Source organism: Ranitomeya imitator, chromosome 9 (assembly GCF_032444005.1).
Source record: "Ranitomeya imitator isolate aRanImi1 chromosome 9, aRanImi1.pri, whole genome shotgun sequence".
NCBI classification, from domain to species: Eukaryota; Metazoa; Chordata; class Amphibia; order Anura; family Dendrobatidae; genus Ranitomeya; species Ranitomeya imitator.
The window spans coordinates 117,216,320-117,227,325 of NC_091290.1; positions in this window are offsets into that span (position 1 = coordinate 117,216,320).

The window sequence follows — 11,006 nt, forward strand, 5'->3', positions numbered from 1 at the left end:
CGGAAAAGAAAAACAGGAAAAATGATAAATACCAAGACGACTGGTAGGTGGGATAAATCGAAGACTTGCCCATTTGTGATCGCGCACCCATTGACCTCAATGGATCTGTGCCATTTGTGCGTCAGTATTAGGCCGCGTTCACACCATCAGTATTTGGTCAGTATTTTACATCAGTATTTGTCAGCCAAAACCAGGAGTGGGTGATAAATACATGTTTCTATTATACATTCCCTCTGGTTTTGGCTTATAAATACTGATGTAAAATACTGACCAAATACTGACGGTGCGAACGCGCCCTTAGGTAGGAGAAGCTTGGATTTTTTATTTTGCATTAATGGCAATAATTGGATGAAAAATTGATGAAAAATAGTCAATTGGTCCAAAAAAAAAATACCGTATATCTCAATGGAGCCTAATTATCAGATCTTTGTCATATATATTAAATTACTATGATGCCAGAAACTGAAAAAGTTCAGAATTGTAACTATTTTCTGAAGAATATTGAAACATACGCAAAAAAATACCCAACAATCGACATATTTTACCATTTTTTTCCTACTAGTTGTCATCATTAGGAAAAATCTCGTCTCTATGGTCCATAGCGTCCCTTCGTTTATTACACCGCGTATCATGGGAGCTATGAATCTATTGTTTGCTGCTGTCAAAAAGTTACACATTCTTTGTTTCCTCGATTTTCAGCGCTTTTCAAAAGTGCAAATAAAAGTTTCGACGGATTGTTCGAGAAAACATCCACTCGCGATCCGGCTAAAGAGTAGAGTAACGTTTCTAGATCTTCCGGTGTTTATTAAATATTGTAGGACACTTTGCAACAAATAACAGAAAAAAGTAACAATAGAGGAAAATAATAAAAATGCCCTGGTACGTGACCCCGCTGTGCGTCTCGAAATAACACCATAAATATGGCGTCCATATGAGAGACTAGACTCGCGGGTTTATTTTTAGACTAATTTATGAAGTGCGACCTAATATTTTTGGGAAACGTTACTGGCAGCATGGATCTATAAACAATGGGTCTTGTAGACGTTAAAATATTAAAATGCTTAAAAAAATAAAGTATACACAACTGACTGATCCTGCAGGTCTTTGTACCAAATGTGACCACTGCAGCCAATCAGCCAATAGACCGCCACTGCAAACAGTGATTAGCTGCAGTGGTCACATGCCCGATTATTCAACAGAATGTACAGACAAGCTCGTTAATTTATGCGAATGCTGCAGCCAATCGCTGGCTAGTGATCGGCTGCAGCGGTCATATGTCCGCTTAGACTATTTCATGAATTGCTAAGATGAGTATATGTTTTTCTTCTTTGAGTTTTTTTTTTTAAACAAATTTCAGAGGCGGACTACCCCTTTATTTTTTTTTTAAGTTATGAGTAAAGACAATTTATTTATTTATTGTTGGAATAAAAATTCGACATTGTTCTGTCCCTCTCTTATTCCTCCTGGAAACGCAAGGGGGGAAAAAAAATGACAACTGAAGTTTTACCAGTCTTCGTTTCGATAGGGTTTCTCGACGTACTCAGATGTGATCCGTGCCCGTGGGACAGTGCGCCAGGACATACACCATTGACCTGAACATATTTTTTTGAGCATGCCGAAGACTCTCGGTTAGGACCCGAGCATGCTCAGATAACACCTTATCCCAGCGCGTTCGCTCATCACTAGTGTCCACCAATAGTTTTTTTTCATTCAAATGCAAGTATTTTGGATAAAAAAAAACATTTTTGTAGTTGGATTACGTAAAACAATTAACATCGTTTGGCTTGTCTGGCCTCTGTTTTGCATTGTCTATAGGTGGCTGCAGAACGAGTTTACTGAGAATCCACCAGTGAGCTCATTCTGAGAACGTTTATAACTCCTTTATCTGTAATTTTATCACCACGGTTCACATCAAAGATGAATGTGCCAAACTTTTAAAAAACGGAATTGCGCTCCGAATTTAAGTAATCAAAGCTGTCATAAATCCGGTTATCATTTATTTGTTCGATTCCTACTTATTGGGGCCTGTTGAGCTCTTCCACCCACCCGTTCTCTTTTCTATAGGACCCCCCCCCCCCCCCTTAGATTGTGAGAAGGGACATCTGGGTTGGCGGCGGAGCGAGGGGTCTCCAAAACAGAAGGGCGTCTGTTTTTCCAAAGCGGGCAATATGTTAATTCTATACTCCCCAATCTCTCGGCTTTCTTGAGAGCAAGAAGAGGAAATCTGCCGCAAATAGAAGAGAAAATGTCTCCCTGACAAAACAAGTGTCAGTTTTTAATGTCGGCTTTTGTGCCGGCCTCACATATAATCGTGTGCCATATTTTCCAGGCACTTCGAGACCTTAATCTGTGCCGCCTGGGGACCTGACAAAGTGGAGAGGCGTTTGCCTTGGGTCCATGATGAAAATCTATATTTATATATATGCAGGAAATCACATTGAATCCGAAAGTCCCGGCAACGAGACCCTTAATTAATTATGGGTGCTAAAAATTCAGGCCAGCTGTCTGGTGCTCGTCTGGGGGCGGCAGACAGAAATACGCCGGGATTGTGGTAAGTAACGTGTCACAGAAATCACTGTAACAGATGGCAAGTGAGCATTCCTACACCTTCTACTTCTTGGATTTGTGGCCTTTAATAAACTAATAATTTAATTCATTGATAATATATATCTGGAAAGAATCGTTTTTTTCTATATTTACATAATCAACAGTGTTCCTGCTTTTATGCGGGCTCACGCGCTGAGCCCGCATCTTTCCCCACTCTTGATTGAGTGCCTCTAACAGCCAGGAGTGAATCCGAGACCCCCACTGACAGCACCATTTAAGGAAAGGGCGTCACTGATCCCACCCATCACGTGATCTCGCGGCGCCGATGAGTTGCCATGATCTGGTGAAGACACCTGTCATCACGATCCTCCTGTGAAGGTCGGCCTGAGGCCGACGTTCATAGAAGATCATGATTTTTGCTGAAGCACTAGGTGATTGGATGATCGCAGCTGTAAGTCCCCTAAGGGGACTATTAAATATAGTAAAAAGTTTAAAAAAAAAAAGTTTAAAGAAGTAATAAAAAAAACCTCAAAAGTTAAAATTCCCCCCTTTAAAAATAAACTAAAAAAATAAACAATACACATATTTGGTATCGCTGCATTCAGAATCACCTGATCGATCAATATATAAAGTAAGTTAATCCGATCTGTAAACTGTGAAGCGAAAAAACAAATCAAAACGCAAGAAATCATTGTGGAATTGAACTTTTTTTTTGCAATTTCACCACATTTGCATATTTTTTTTTTTACAGTTTTCCAGTGGCATAATAAATGGTGTCATTCAAAAGTAGAACTTCTGCTGCAAAAACAAGTCCTCACATGTCTATACGGCTGGAATAATAATGGAAAAGTTATGGCTCTTGGAAGAAGGGGAGGAAAAAGCAAAAATTAAAAATGGAAAATCCCCCGGGGGGTGAAGGTATATACACGGAAACCAAATTCACACTTATTATCCTCACAGCCCTTCTGCTACATTGACTAGTGGTTTTAACACAATGGGGAAGATTTGTCTTTGTTGTCCATAACAACCAATCACAGCGCAGCTTTCATTTCAGATTCTGCTGTTGAAAAATGAAAGCTGCGCTGTGATTGGTTGCTATGGGCAACAAAGACGGTCTTCATTCTATCACTATGTATTTTATTGCCATACTGGGGTTCGCACTTCGCTAATTTGGTGCAGATTTTGTCATCAGAATTTACACATGTAAAATCCGCAGCTTTTTACAGTACTAGAAAAGTGGATGAGTTTTAACTTAAAGGGGTATTCCCATCTCCAGGATCCTATCCCAATATGAAGCTCTATATTTGACAACACCCATCTGTGAAGATGGGAACAAACTTTCCTTCCAGACTGCTCAGAGGCTATAATTTCCAGGAGATCTATGTTTTTGTCTGAACTGACATTCAAAAACATCACCGCATAGTATAGCAGCTGCATGAGGGCTGCCAAATAACACCGCAATCCCTATAGAAAAGGCAGAGATGGTTTATTATTATCTCTGCCTTCTCTATTGTACAGCACTTAATACAGTTGAGGAAGTACTGACAGTGCTTCCTCCTCTTAATCCAGTGATTACATGATTGCTATGTCCAGGGTCGGACTGGCCCACAGGAGAACAGGAGAATCCCCCGTTGGACCCCAGTACAGGAAGTACTGACAGTACTTCCTCCTCTTAATCCAGTGATTACATGATTGCTATGTCCAGGGTCGGACTGGCCCAAAGGAGAACAGGAGAATCCACAAGTGGACCTCAGTACAGGAAGTACTGACAGTACTTCCTCCTCTTAATCCAGTGATTATATGATTGCTATGTCCAGGGTCAGACTGGCCCAGAGGACAACAGGAGAATCCCGCGGTGGACCTCAGTACAGGAAGTACTGACAGTGTTTCCTCCTCTTAATCCAGTGATTACACGATTGCTATGTCCAGGGTCGGACTGGCCCACAGGAGAACAGGAGAATCCCCCGTTGGACCCCAGTACAGGAAGTACTGACAGTACTTCCTCCTCTTAATCCAGTGATTACATGATTGCTATGTCCAGGGTCGGACTGGCCCAAAGGAGAACAGGAGAATCCCCCAGTGGACCCCAGTACAGGAAGTACTGACAGTGCTTCTTCCTCTTAATCCAGTGATTACATGATTGCTATGTCCAGGGTCGGACTGGCCCAAAGGAGAACAGGAGAATCCCCCAGTGGACCCCAGTACAGGAAGTACTGACAGTGCTTCCTCCTCTTAATCCAGTGATTACATGATTGCTATGTCCAGAGTCGGACTGGCCCAAAGGAGAACAGGAGAATCCCCCAGTAGACCCCAGTACAGGAAGTACTGACAGTACTTCTTCCTCTTAATCCAGTGATTACATGATTGCTATGTCCAGGGTTGGACTGGCCCACAGGAGAACAGGAGAATCCCCCGGTGGACCCCAGTACAGGAAGTACTGACAGTACTACTTCCTCTTAATCCAGTGATTACATGATTGCTATGTCTAGGGTCGGCTGGCCCGGATTAGAACAGGAGAATCCCTGTTATGATCTGGTGGTTTAGGAGCAACATGGAACGAGCTCTGAAGGAAGTGGTAACTGTACTGACCGCAGTCCCTAAGCTCAACACAACACTAGAAGTAGCCATGGAATGCTCCTAACTCTCCCTAGGCATCTCATCACAGCCTAAGAGCTAACTACCCCTAAAGATAGAAGCATGAAAACTATCTTGCCTCAGAGAAAATCCCCAAAGGATAGATTAGCCCCCCACAAATAATGACTGTGAGTGGAGAGGGAAAAGACATACACAGAATGAAACCAGGATGAGCACAGGAGGCCAGTCTAGCTTGATAGATAGGACAGGATGGAATACTGTGCGGTCAGTATAAAACACTACAAAAATCCACGCAGAGATTACAAAAATCTCCACACCTGACTAAAGGTGTGGAGGGTAAATCTGCTTCCCAGAGCTTCCAGGAACACAGAGATAATTCATACTGATAAGCTGGACAAACATAGAAAGCACAGAACAGATAAGTCCACAATCTGTGGACAGAAAAGAGCAAGCAAGAACTTAGCTTTGCTGAACTGGTCAGGATAACAGGGAAATCCAAAGAGATGTGAATCCAACCAGGAACCATTTACAAGTGGCACTGGCTGAAGGAAAGAGCCAGGCATAAATAGCCGAGCAGAAAAGACAATCAGTAGAAGCAGCTGCTGACAGCTAAATCCAAGGAGCAGCCATACCACTTGAAACCACAAGAGGGAGCCCAAGACCAGAACTCACAAAAGTGCCACTTGCAACCACCGGAGGGAGCCCAAGAGCGGAATTCACAACAAATCCCCCAGTGGACCCCAGTACAGGAAGTACTGACAGTACTTCTTCCTCCTAATCCAGTGATTACATGATTGCTATGTCCTGGGTCGGACTGGCCCACAGGAGAATCCCCTAGTGGACCCCAGTACAGGAAGTACTGACAGTACTTCTTCCTCTTAATCCAGTGATTACATGATTGCTATGTCTAGGGTCGGCTGGCCCAAAGGAGAACAGGAGAATCCCCTAGTGGACCCCAGTACAGGAAGTACTGACAGTACTTCTTCCTCTTAATCCAGTGATTACATGATTGCTATGTCTAGGGTCGGCTGGCCCACAGGAGAACAGGAGAATCCCCTAGTGGACCCCAGTACAGGAAGTACTGACAGTACTTCTTCCTCTTAATCCAGTGATTACATGATTGCTATGTCTAGGGTCGGCTGGCCCAGAGGAGAACAGGAGAATCCCCCAGTGGACCCCAGTACAGGAAGTACTGACAGTACTTCTTCCTCTTAATCCAGTGATTACACTGGAAAGAGACACGAAGCGAAGGGTATTGTGGAAGAGTGAGAAACGAGATCAAGCACAAAGGAGAGCCAGTAGGAGTCGTGCCGCGAGACCGAGGCAACATCCTACTGAGGCGCGTAGCCGGTGGCCGGAACACTGTAACTGACTCTAGGCCTTACTTCGAACTCCGTAGGACAGTTAATTATAGGTTGGCTGTCTACCTTAAATTTCCTATGAAGACATAGGGGGCAACGCGTGGAGAGGGGCATCTCTAGGGTCCCGGAAGAGCTTTGAGCCTTCCCGTCATACGGGTGCGTCCTAGCCATAACATACCTGGGGGACGAGAAACTAGTAACATCTGGAACAAGAGAGAGAGAAAGAATTAGAACGAACGAACGAGAACAGCAGTTGTAAGGACTATTCCGAATGCTCAGCAGGGTAGCACTACAACACACAGGCGCTAGTGGTAGGCAACGATTTCCACCTGCAAAGTGAACTCTGGATGTGCCCATCGGACCGGCCGGTCTCAGAAAGCCCTGTTAACTGTGCTCTGGATTGAGGATCCTGAAGTCTTCAGTAAAGAGGTAAAGAGACTGCAACCTTGTGTCCTCGTTATTGACTGCGCCTCATACCATCACCATCTACATCACTGGGAAGCCCTGGGGACATACTCCACCTGTGGGAAGGTATACCATCTAGCTGCTATTCCATCACCCCAGCGGACCCCAAGCAGCGTCGGTCATCCTGACCGAACACCACAGGTGTCGTCACGAAACCTTGACAGACTCCTATCACCTTTTATTGGACGCCCCTTAGCAGGGTCACGGACCGGGTCCAGCCACCGTGACAACCCCAGAACTGAGACAGAAAGGACCGGTACCGAGTGACCTGTGGCCCTGTGTCTGGGGGCGATCCATTGGCATGCCTCCCCCAAAGGTCTTTGATGACCTTATGGGGTGCCCAATATACAAAAAGAATAAAAAATAAATAAATTAATAAATAAAATGAGGAAAAAAGAATAAATAAAAGCAGCTGCCAATCCAAATTTCTGTTACTAGCCACACCCACTAAAAAACTCCCAACATGTATACGATACATAATGAAGTTGTTACGGAAAGGGGAACAAATTTAGCATGTTTTTCAGTGGTCATTTGCAAACATAAAAAAAGTTCTGCTCAGGTACCAGAAAGGTGCCCAAACTTGAACTTGGATCCTATTTGGATGAATGGGGTTCCCGAACATTTATTGTTTGCCACTCTATCTCTGCTCGGCAGCACTGCAAACACAGGCTTTGAACTGCGGTAAGATCATTACCGCTGGTCAGAGAGCTGTGGTCCCCACACTGTGAGATGACAGCGTGAGCCAGCAGCTGTTACTGGCGGTAAAAAGGTTACCGCCCGCTACAGGCGTCGGCAAATGATAGAGTACTACTCTCATCAGAGTATTCTTTCTGTTGATGATAGCAGCAAGAGCAAGCGCTGCTGATGGGAATATTCATCAGCTAGCGCCTGTGCTATAAATAAATAATAAAACAAATGACGTGGAGTGTCTTCTATTTGTGATAACCAGCACAAGCAAAACTGACAGCTGTGGGCTGCAACCCTTAGCTTCCATCTTTATCATGGCTGGTTATCAAGAATAGAGGGGTCTCATGCTGTTTTTTAAAAAAATTATTTAAGTACCGGTAATTAATTTAAAAAAAAATGTCGTGGAGTCCCTCACATTTTTGACAACCGGTCAAATTCAAGTAGACAGCTGGGGGTTGGAATTCTCAGACCGGTAATGGACCGTGGAAACTGGTCCCCCCAGCCTAAAAATAGAAGCTCACAGCCGCCCCAGAAAAGGTGCATCTCTTAGATGTGCCAATTCTGGTGCTTCCCATTTGCTCTGGTGCATTAATATTTGTGGGGTTAATGTCAGCTATTTTATGGACACTGACATCAAGCCCAGGGGTTTGTACATGTGCCCTTAAATGTTACTTTTAGGCCTCATTCAGACATCCGATTTTTCCACGTCTGAGAAAAACAAGCGCGATTATTGTGATCAGACTCTGAATGTCAACTGATTTATTCACACATGGAGAAATAATAAAAAAAAATTCTCCACCTTATCCATTATGACAGTTAATGAAAATTGGACCACATTAGGATGTCATCCAAGTGCGATCCGATTTTTTTTTACAGACCCATAGACTTACATTGCTGACTTTGATCTGACCCTCTGATCAAAATCGAACATGTCTCCACGATTTTCAGTGGGCCTCTTGGTCCACGAAAAATCACAGACATGTGAATGGCACCATAGAATATCACAGGTACGAGTGCGAAAAAAATCAGATGCCTGAATGAGGTCTTATACTTACAGGTGTGCTGGTCCTTCATTTTACCTTTCGCTTTACTATCCTGGAAATAACCCTTACGTCTGGTTTCTGACACATTTGAAGACAAGAATAACATTAGCATTGCAGTGCTTTATATTTTTTTGCTGTCAAGATGTCAGAAACCTTAGCAGAAGACCAAAAACATCATGCCACATAGAATTACAACTCCTTTTATAACTGAATGTCATATTGTAGCTGCGAACATGGCGTAATTCAGATTTTAAGGCTTTATTCACACATCAGTATTTGCGGTCAGTATTTCATCAGTATTTGTATGCCAAAACCAGGAGTCTCTCCAAAGCACAGGACAGGTATCAGTCTCTGTAAGTTCCATTCCTGGTTTTGGCATACAAAACGCTGATGAAAAATACTGACCAAATACTGACAAGTGAATAAGCCATTACGTCATAAGAAACACTTTCTTTCAGGCCACGGTCACACGGTCAGTATTTGATCAGTATTTTACATCAGTATTTGTAAGCCAAAATTATGAGTGGGTGATAAATGCAGAAATGGTGACGGGTTTCTATTATACTTTTCCTCTGGTTGCTTCAGTCCCGATTTTCACTTACAAATACTAATGAAAAATGCTGACCAAATACTGAACGTGTGACCGTGGCCTTAAAGGGTTATTCCCATCTTCAATATCCTATCCCAATATGTATATACTATTATCAAATACCTCCAATTAGAAATGTAGTATGGTTCTTCAGATTCACTATGTCTTTTTCCTTATGTGCAGGGCATTGCAGGACCTTAGGTATCCATGGTTACGACCACTACCAACTACCTGTCACTATATAAGTGGTCGTTAGCAAGGATATCAAAGGTCCTGCAATGCCCTGCACATGTGGAAAGAGACTTTTGAGATCTTTGTATTTTGTTACTATTCTGGGGTTTCACACTTTGCTTATTTGGTGTTGTGAATTCTGTGGCTGAGTTCACTTCTGTGGTCACAAGTGGTATTGCAGTCTCTGGGCTTCCTCCCTCAGGTGTTTTGGTGAGCTCGTTGGCTGCCTTGCTATTTAGCTCCACCTGAGTCTGTCTTCCTTGCTCCTTGTCAATGTTCCAGTGTTGGATCTGAGCTACTGCATCTTTCCTTGGGCCTGCTGCTCTGCTAGATAAGTGCTTCTAGTTTGTTTTCTGTTTTTTCTGTCCAGCTTGTTATTATCTTTTGCTGGAAGCTCTGAGAAGCAAAGGGGTGCACCGCCGTGCTGTTAGTTCGGCACGGTGGGTCTTTTTTGCCCCTTTGCGTGGTTTTCGTTTTAGGGTTTTTTGTAGACTGCATAGTTCTCTTTGCTATCCTCGCTCTGTCTAGAATATCGGGCCTCACTTTGCTGAATCTATTTCATTCCTACGTTTGTCTTTTCATCTTGCTAACAGTCATTATATGTGGGGGCTGCCTATTCCTTTGGGGTATTTCTCTGAGGTAAGTCAGGCTTGTATTTCTATCTTCAGGCTAGTCAGCTCCTCAGGCAGTGCCGAGTTGCATAGGTAGTTGATAGGCGCAATCCACTGCTGCTTATAGTTGTGTGAGGATAGATCAGGTACTGCAGTCTACAGAGATTCCACGTCTCAGAGCTCGTCCTATAGTTTTTGGTTATTGTCAGATCTCTGTATGTGCGCTGATTACTGCACGCTGTGTTGCCTGATTGCCAGCCATAACAATTTGGTGCAGATTTTGCGCCATTTTACAGTACTAGAAAAGTGGATGAGTTTTAGCTTAAAAGGGTATTCCCATCTCCAAGATCCATCCCAATATGTAGTAGGTGAAATAATAATATTAGCAAATTCCTCCAATTAGAAATGCAGTCTAGTTCTTCAGATTTGCTATGTTGCTTACCCTATGTGCAGGGCATTGCATTAACTTAGGTATCCAAGATTATGACCCCTAGCAACTAACTAACTGTCACTACTTGAGTGGTCATAAGCTTAGGTATCTAAGCTACTGCAATGCCCTGAACATGGGGTAAGCGACATAGCGAATCAGAAGAACTATACCAAATTTCTAATTGGAGGTATTTGCTAATATTATTACTACATATTGGGATAGGATCTTGGAGATGGTAATACCCCTTTGGCCACGTTCACACATTCAGTATTTGTAAGCCAATATCCGGAGTGAGACAATCAGGGGAAAAGCAGAATAGAAATGTAAGTAGGTTACGGGATGCAGTGACAGACAGAAGGCAGAGCAAGGGTTAACAAATTTAACAGTCTTAATTTAACAGGGGGTGAACTCCTCGCAGGGAGATAAAAGGTTAAATGAGGGTAAAAC